The following is a 7,510-nucleotide window of genomic DNA, read 5'->3' as shown; positions in this document are numbered from 1 at the left end:
GGGTGGAATGGAAATAGGAACCACAGGGAGGAAGTGGAATAACTGTTGTTACATGGAGGGGATTGCAATCATTGAGATGAAACAAAGTATATGATTTGTTGAGTGTAGAACTGATGATCTGCTCTATAAACCTTCACTCAATTCACAATAAAAAGTTTCAAGAACATTTAGTTATTAAAATCCAAAATTTATAGAAAACTACAATACCTGCACATGAAAATTACCAACAATCCAATTAAAAAATGAGCACAGGACATGAACAGACACTTCACCAAGGAAGACATGCAGGCAGCCAACAAATTTATGAAGTTGTTTGTCATCATTAGCCATTACAAGAGATGCAAGTCAAAGCAACAATGAGATGTCATCTCACACCAGCACTAACAGTGAAGTTAAAAAACCAAATACAAACAAAAAAACAAAACAAAAAACAACCAGAAAGCAACAAAAATGCTGGTGAGGATGTGGAAAGACTGGAACACTCCTACATTGTTGGTGGAATTGCAAAATGATTTAACCACTCTGGAAAACGGTATGGTGCTTCCTCAGAAATTTGGAAATAGAAATACCTTATGACTCAGCAATCCCTCTACTTGTTATATATCCACAAGAAATATGAGCCAGATGACGAGTAGACATATGCACACCAATGTTCATTGCAACACTATTCACAATAGCAAAACAATGGAGGCAGACTAAGTGCCCATAGATGGAAGAATAGAAAAACAAATTCTGCTACATATACATAATGGAATACTATGCAACCTTGAAGAATAACAATGAATCTGCAAAACACCTCACAACATGGAAGAACCTCAAGGACATTATGCTGAGTGAAATTAGTCAATCACAAAAGGACAAATGCTGTATGAGACCACTAGATCAAAAGCTTAAGAAAAGGTTTCCATACTAAAAGAAATAGTCTTTGATGGTTACCAAGGGTGGGAGGAAGGGGAGAGTAATTCACTAGCAAGAGGGTAAACACATGTTAGCTCAGGTAACAGGGAGGACAATATTTAAGGATGGGGAAGGCAATACACAAGAAGAGGGAGGGTGTCAGATGAACAATGAAGATAGGGGAAGGCTAAGGGAGGTATTCATAGGCTAATTGGGATAGAGGTAAATAGTGATTTATAGACAAACTTGAAACAACAATGTTCTGTGAGTAGATACATGGATCGAGACATAAGCTAAATGGGTAATGAAGGACAAAAAAATGTTTAGGGGCTTTGACTGTTTTGGGGCTATTTATTTCCCCTGCCTACTATTGTAAACTTGAGGACTAAGGTACACCTGACCCAAGCCATGGTATTTTCAGTAACCTCATATGCATGTAAAAGTTGGAGAGTGAATAAGAAAGACTGTCGAAGAATCGTTGCATTTGAGTTATGGTGTTGAAGGAGAATATTGAAAGTACCATGGACTGCCAAAAGAACAAACAGGTCTATATTGGAAAAAGTGCAACCAGCAAGCTCCTTGGAAGGTAGGATGGCCAAACTTCGTCTCTCATACTTCGGACATATTGTCAGGAGGGACCAGTCATTGGAGAAGGATATCATGTTTGGTAAGGTGAAGGGAGGGTCAGAGAAAAAGAGGAAGACCCCCAGCGAGATGGATTGGCAAAGTGGCAGAATCAATGAGCTCAAGTGTGGCAACAATTGTGAGGTTGGCCAAGGATCATGCAGTGTTTCGTTCTGCTGTGCATTGGGTTGCTATGGGTTAGTATCGACTCAATGGCAACCAACAGCAACAATAAAAAATGGGCAGTGGGGGAGGAGCTACAAAGGTATGAAGTGGCTGGCTTACAAATGTTCATACTGTGCTTAGTTGCAGAATGAGGGGGAGAGAGACAGAGAACAGAAGGAATAAGAAAACAAGATCCCTTACCATGCTGTCTATAAGAAACATATCAAAAAGATGGAGACAGCCTAAATACCCATCAACAGAAGAAAGTCTAAACAAACTTTGGTACATACATACAATGGAATACTACAAAACATTGAAGAATGGTGAATCTGGAAAACAACTCACAACACAGTTGAACCTGGAGGACATTAGGAAATTAGTCAATCACAAAAGGACAAATATTGTATGAGATTCATGTTGTAAAAAATTAAAAAAAAAAAGGTTTTCTTGATAAAAGAAACAATCTATGATGGTTACAGGGGTGGGGGTAGGAGGGAATATTATTCACAGGCTAGAGGGTAAACACATGTTAACACGGGTGACAGGGCAGGTTAGCAGATGAAAGATGAAGGTAGCAGGAGACAAACAGGGAGGAATTCAATAGATAAAGTGAGTACTGTTAGCTGTTGGTACATGCAGGGGAATGCAACCATGTAATGAAGCAAAGTACATGATTCGTTGAATGAAAAACTGATGATGGGCTTTGTAAACCTTTACTCAATTCACAATAAAAAGTTCAGAAAAAAGTTAAGTGTACACTACTAAGTGTTTCTCTGCTATTCAAAAGGTTTTCAGTAACTAAATATTCAGAAGTAATTCATCATTCCTTCTTTCTAGTCTGTCTTCGTCTAAAGCTCATCTGAAACCTGTCCACCATGGGTGACCCTGTTGGTATTTAAAATACCCATGGCATAGCTTCCAAAATCATAGCAACTCACAAGCCACCACAGTACGACAAACTGAGATGAGTGGTGGACCCAGGACCAGGCAGTGTTTCATTCTGTTGTATATAGGGTCACTATGAGTCAGTACTGACTCAATGGCACCTAAAACAACAACAACTAAGTGCTTAATAATGGTATATATATACATATATATTGTTTTGTTTAATTATTTTTTAAGTAAGATTTTGTTTTTTGTTTTTTTACTGAACATTTACTAGTTTCAAGTCACAGTGTTAGTTATTTCATGTTCCCCAACTCAGAGTCCTGGTGTGGTACTGTAGCATAAGTACTGTACCACAAAGTCAGCAGTTCAAACCCACCAGTTGCTCAATGGCACTTAATAGCAACAACAATAGCAACTCTATATGAGGTGCCCTGGGTAGCACAGTCAAATGCTCAGCTATTAACCAAAACATGTTAGCAGTTTGAATCCTCTCAGAGGCATCTCAGAAGAAAGAATTGGTGGCCAACCATTGAAACCCCATGAAACGCAGTTCTACTCTGCTGCACACCTGGGATTGCCATAAGACAAAATTGACTGGATGGCAACTGGTTTGGTTTTGCTTTTTTCATCTCCATTTGTAGGTAAAACTCATTATCTATATTTTACACGTTAAGAAATTTGAGAGCCAGAGAGGTTAATTAGCTTGTGCAATGTCATATAATTATGTAGTGGAAAAGCTGGAATTGAAACCCTATCTGCTCCCAGCACCTGTGCCGATAACCTCTGTACACCTCCCCTGGGAAAGTACAGACAAGGTCAAGAGGAAGATCAGGTTTTAATCAGAAAAAAAGACAGAGCACAGCATTGCGTACTCCAAAGGTGATGAGAGAAAAGAAGTTTGGGTCCACCAACATCATGCTTTGCCAGTAGACATCATGAGGCATGGTGTAACTGATAAGGCATCAGTGAGACGGTAAGCATTTTCAAGGAGTTGATCCATGACTTACTTCCACTAAGCACCAGTTCTCACTGAGCTTGTCACATTATGTCCAAGAGACCTCTCTACACAAAAGATAAGATGCATATTTTATTCAGAAGCATCTTTTTGTAATAAATTCCTTTGTCCTTTCCATGCTCAGGAAAAGAAAAGGTAGGAATTGAGGAAAGGAAGAGATAACCTATTAAGTGAACCCAGCCAGAGCCTGTTCTTGCCCTATTACTCCTTGACACATGGAATATGAGGACAGAACTTGAACCTCAAGGACTCTTAGGAAACAGAATGGGATCACTAACAGAAGGTTAGGCCCCTCTCTTCAGTCTTGATGACTGCACTTCTGACTTCTGTGGACCACGTGGTTCTCCTCAGTTCTGTTTCTCTCTTCCTTTCTTCAGATAAACATTCTGTTTGCACATGAGCCTCCTATTAGTCAACCTCCAATCTATAGGAGGAGCTTACAGGAGTAGAAAGCCACATCTTTCTCCCTCAGAGCAGCTGGTAGATTCGAACTGCTGCTATTTCGGTCAATAGCCCAACTCGTAACTCATATGCTACCAAGGCTCCTTTGCACATATATATGCAATTAACAATCCTAGACGGAAGACTGCAAACTAGACACCATGAATTTACTAGCCCTTCATTGGTGCCCACACTGAGTCTGGTCAGCTGTGGCCAGTGAGAGCGGGCCATATTTACCAAGCATGAACATCTAGACATCTAGGTTAGCAAGACCCAGAAGCCAGGGCATTTCCCACCAAAAGGAGCTATTTTATAGTGCATACAGAACCTACTGTGGATTGTGTAATTGTAAACATGAAGAAGAAAGTTCATCTATTTCTAATAAACGGTCTCTGGGAATAAACTTTACAGAGAAGGATTAGTGAAAAACTCAGAATCAAATGCACAGGGCAGAAAAGAGTAAGGCCCAAAAGGAGGCAGACAGAAGGAATTAAACGAAAAGGAATTAGGAGAAAGAGGCAAAAATCAAATGGAGAAGAATAAAAATTATTAAAGGAAACATATTTCTAAGTATGTGTGTGTATGTGAGACCAATAGATCAATAAAGAATGCATTGGTGTTTTAGAGAAAAGTAAATGCAAAAAAAGGGGGAAGGGAGGCGAGAGAAGGAATATTGGTTGGATTGTGGCCAATTTTCCAATTCCAGACATCTGGAGCCAAGACAAAAAAGGAGAGGTGAGGAATGTCCTTTGCTGCTGCGTTTCCTCCTCCAGAGGCTGGTTTCTGGGGATATTTACATTCAATTAACAAGGCTAGCTGTGACTGTTCAGCACTGGGATACGCGGTTAAATAATCAATGTGGTTTGGCTGCTGGTTTCTTTACTGTGGTTAAATAATTGGTGTTGTCTTGGTTGCTGCTACTTTAAAAATGTATATGTGCACTTGTTTCTCCCTCTTTTTTCTTTTTCTTGAGCAATTTTGGCAAGCCCTTGGCAGGAAAGTGGCTGACCAACTTTATGCTTTTTTCCCTTGTAATTTATGCCTACCCCTTTAACCCATCACCACCCCCAACCCTATGCTTTTCAAAGATCTTAGAGCCTTTTCTTCCAGGGACCTAGACCAAAGCTTTCTGTATTAGGAAGGAATTCAGTCCATTTCTTTTGTTTGTAGGATAGAGATAAGACTGAATGTAAGGGAGTTTGTTGTTTCCAGAAATGGACTCCATATTCTAATAGGTAAAGATGCCCTATGTGTAGGCATTTCCCCTTTTATTCATTGTGGCACATCTACAACCTAGAATTACAGCATAATGCTAATTCCCATCTAGTCAATTCCTACTTATGGTGACTCTGTATGTGTCAGAGTCGATCTTTGCTCCACAAGGTTTTCAATGGCTTATTTCCTGAAGTTTATCACCAGGTCTTTTTTCTAAAATATCTCTGTGTGGACTTAAACTGCTGCCAAGCATTTGGTTATCATTCAAGCACATTAACTATTTGCACCACCCAGGGATTCCTCAACACAGGGCTTGGGTTCAATATTTGTTGAATAAATGGAGAATAATGACTAAAAAAGTGTGTAAGAACTGAGGATGGACATGGCTTCTTGTCCATCATCTTATTGAATTGTTCAATAATCATCATATGGCCACAACTGTTTTGCCCTGAAACCATAGGGAACTTTCTCATCTTTAGATTACTCTGTCTTTCCCGCATGCCTTAACCCACTCTTTACCCAGAAAAAAAATTATAATCAGGAAAATCCATTCTCTTTCAGCAGCAAACTAACCAGGATGGATAAGATAATAGACAACACAAGGTCCAGGACAACCCTCAGTTCAACATATGGAACAAACACGAATCATGTATGTGTACAAATTATGGATGAAAGCAAAGTCTTTCATTGCTTCCCAGAAACCCCAGCATTCTTATGGTTCAATACAAGAATGTCAGTATCCAAGATTATAGTCAGTTACAGAGATGAAACCAGTGTTTCAGAGTGGACACCCAATCCAGTTGCTTCCAAGTTGATTTTGACTCATGATGATGCCATGTGTGTCAGTGTTCCATAGGGTTTTCATTGGCTGATTTTTCAGAACTAGATCTCCAGCCTTTTCTTCTGAGGTACCTCTAGGTAAACTCAAATTTCCAAGCCAAGCACATTAACCGGTTATACCATACAGGCACTCCTCAGAGAAGAAGATGGTAAGATAACAGTTACGCTTTTTTTCTCGAATACAGCTCCTCAATACCAGATTCATTTCACTTCATTTGTGTCATTTAGTGGTCACATAAATAAAGATTTCTGAGATTATTTTCTGGTGTATCTCTGAGTGTTTTTTCTTAAGACTGGAAAGGGAATTTAGGAAGATTCTTTAGAATCCATTGATTATACTCTGTGTTGCTGTGATTCTGAAAGCTATGCCATCAGTATTTTAAATACCAGCAGTGTCACCCATTGTGGACAGGTTTCAGATGAGCTTCCAGACAAAGACAGACTAGGAATAAAGAGTGACGAATTACTTCTGAATATTTAGTCACTGAAAACCTTATGAAAAGCAGAGAAACACTGTCAGATATAGTGCCAGAAAATTAGCCCCTCAGGTTAGAAGGCACTCAAAATGCGACTGGGGAAGAGCTGCCTCTGCAAAGTAAAGTTGACCGTATTGACGCAAATGGAGTAAAGCCCGTGGGAGAAAACCCTGCAGGACCATCATTTGCTGATGGAGCACAACTGAAAATGAAGAGAAACAGCTGTAAACATCCATTGAAAATTGGAACTTGGAATGTATGAAGTATGAGTCTGGGAAAATAAAATGTTGTCAAAAATGAAATGGAATGCATAAACGTTGATATCTTAGGCATTACTGAGATGAAATGGACTGGTATTGGCCATTTTGAATCTGACAACCACATGGTTTACAACAAGAGAAATGGTGTTGCATCCATTGTCAAAAAAAAAAAAACATATTCAGATCAGTCATGAGGTACAATGCTGCCTGTAATAGGATAATATCCACGCACCTACAGAGAAGCCTAATTAATACTACTATTATTCAAATTTATGCACCACTAAAGCCAGTGAAAATGAATAGAAAAATCCTACCAAATTCTTCAATCTGAAATCGATCAAACATACAATCAAGATATATTGATCATTACTGGTGATTGGAATGCAAAGGTTGGGAGCAAAAAGAAAGGATCAGTAGTTGGAAAATATGGCCTTGGTGATAGTAATGATGTTGGAGAACGCATGATAAAATTCTACAAAACCAATGATTTGTTCATTTCAAATACCTTCTTTAAACAGCATATGAGATGACTATACACATGGATCTCATGAGATAGAATACATAGACATCAAATTGACTACATCTGCAGAAAGAGACGATGGAAAAGCTCCATATCATCAGTGAAAACAAGGCCAGGGGAAGACTATGGAACAGACCATCAATTACTCATATGCAAATTCAAACTGAAG

This window comes from Chrysochloris asiatica, unplaced genomic scaffold (genome assembly GCF_000296735.1).
Source record: "Chrysochloris asiatica unplaced genomic scaffold, ChrAsi1.0 scaffold00107, whole genome shotgun sequence".
Lineage (NCBI taxonomy): Eukaryota > Metazoa > Chordata > Mammalia > Afrosoricida > Chrysochloridae > Chrysochloris > Chrysochloris asiatica.
This window is presented reverse-complemented; position numbering follows the sequence as displayed.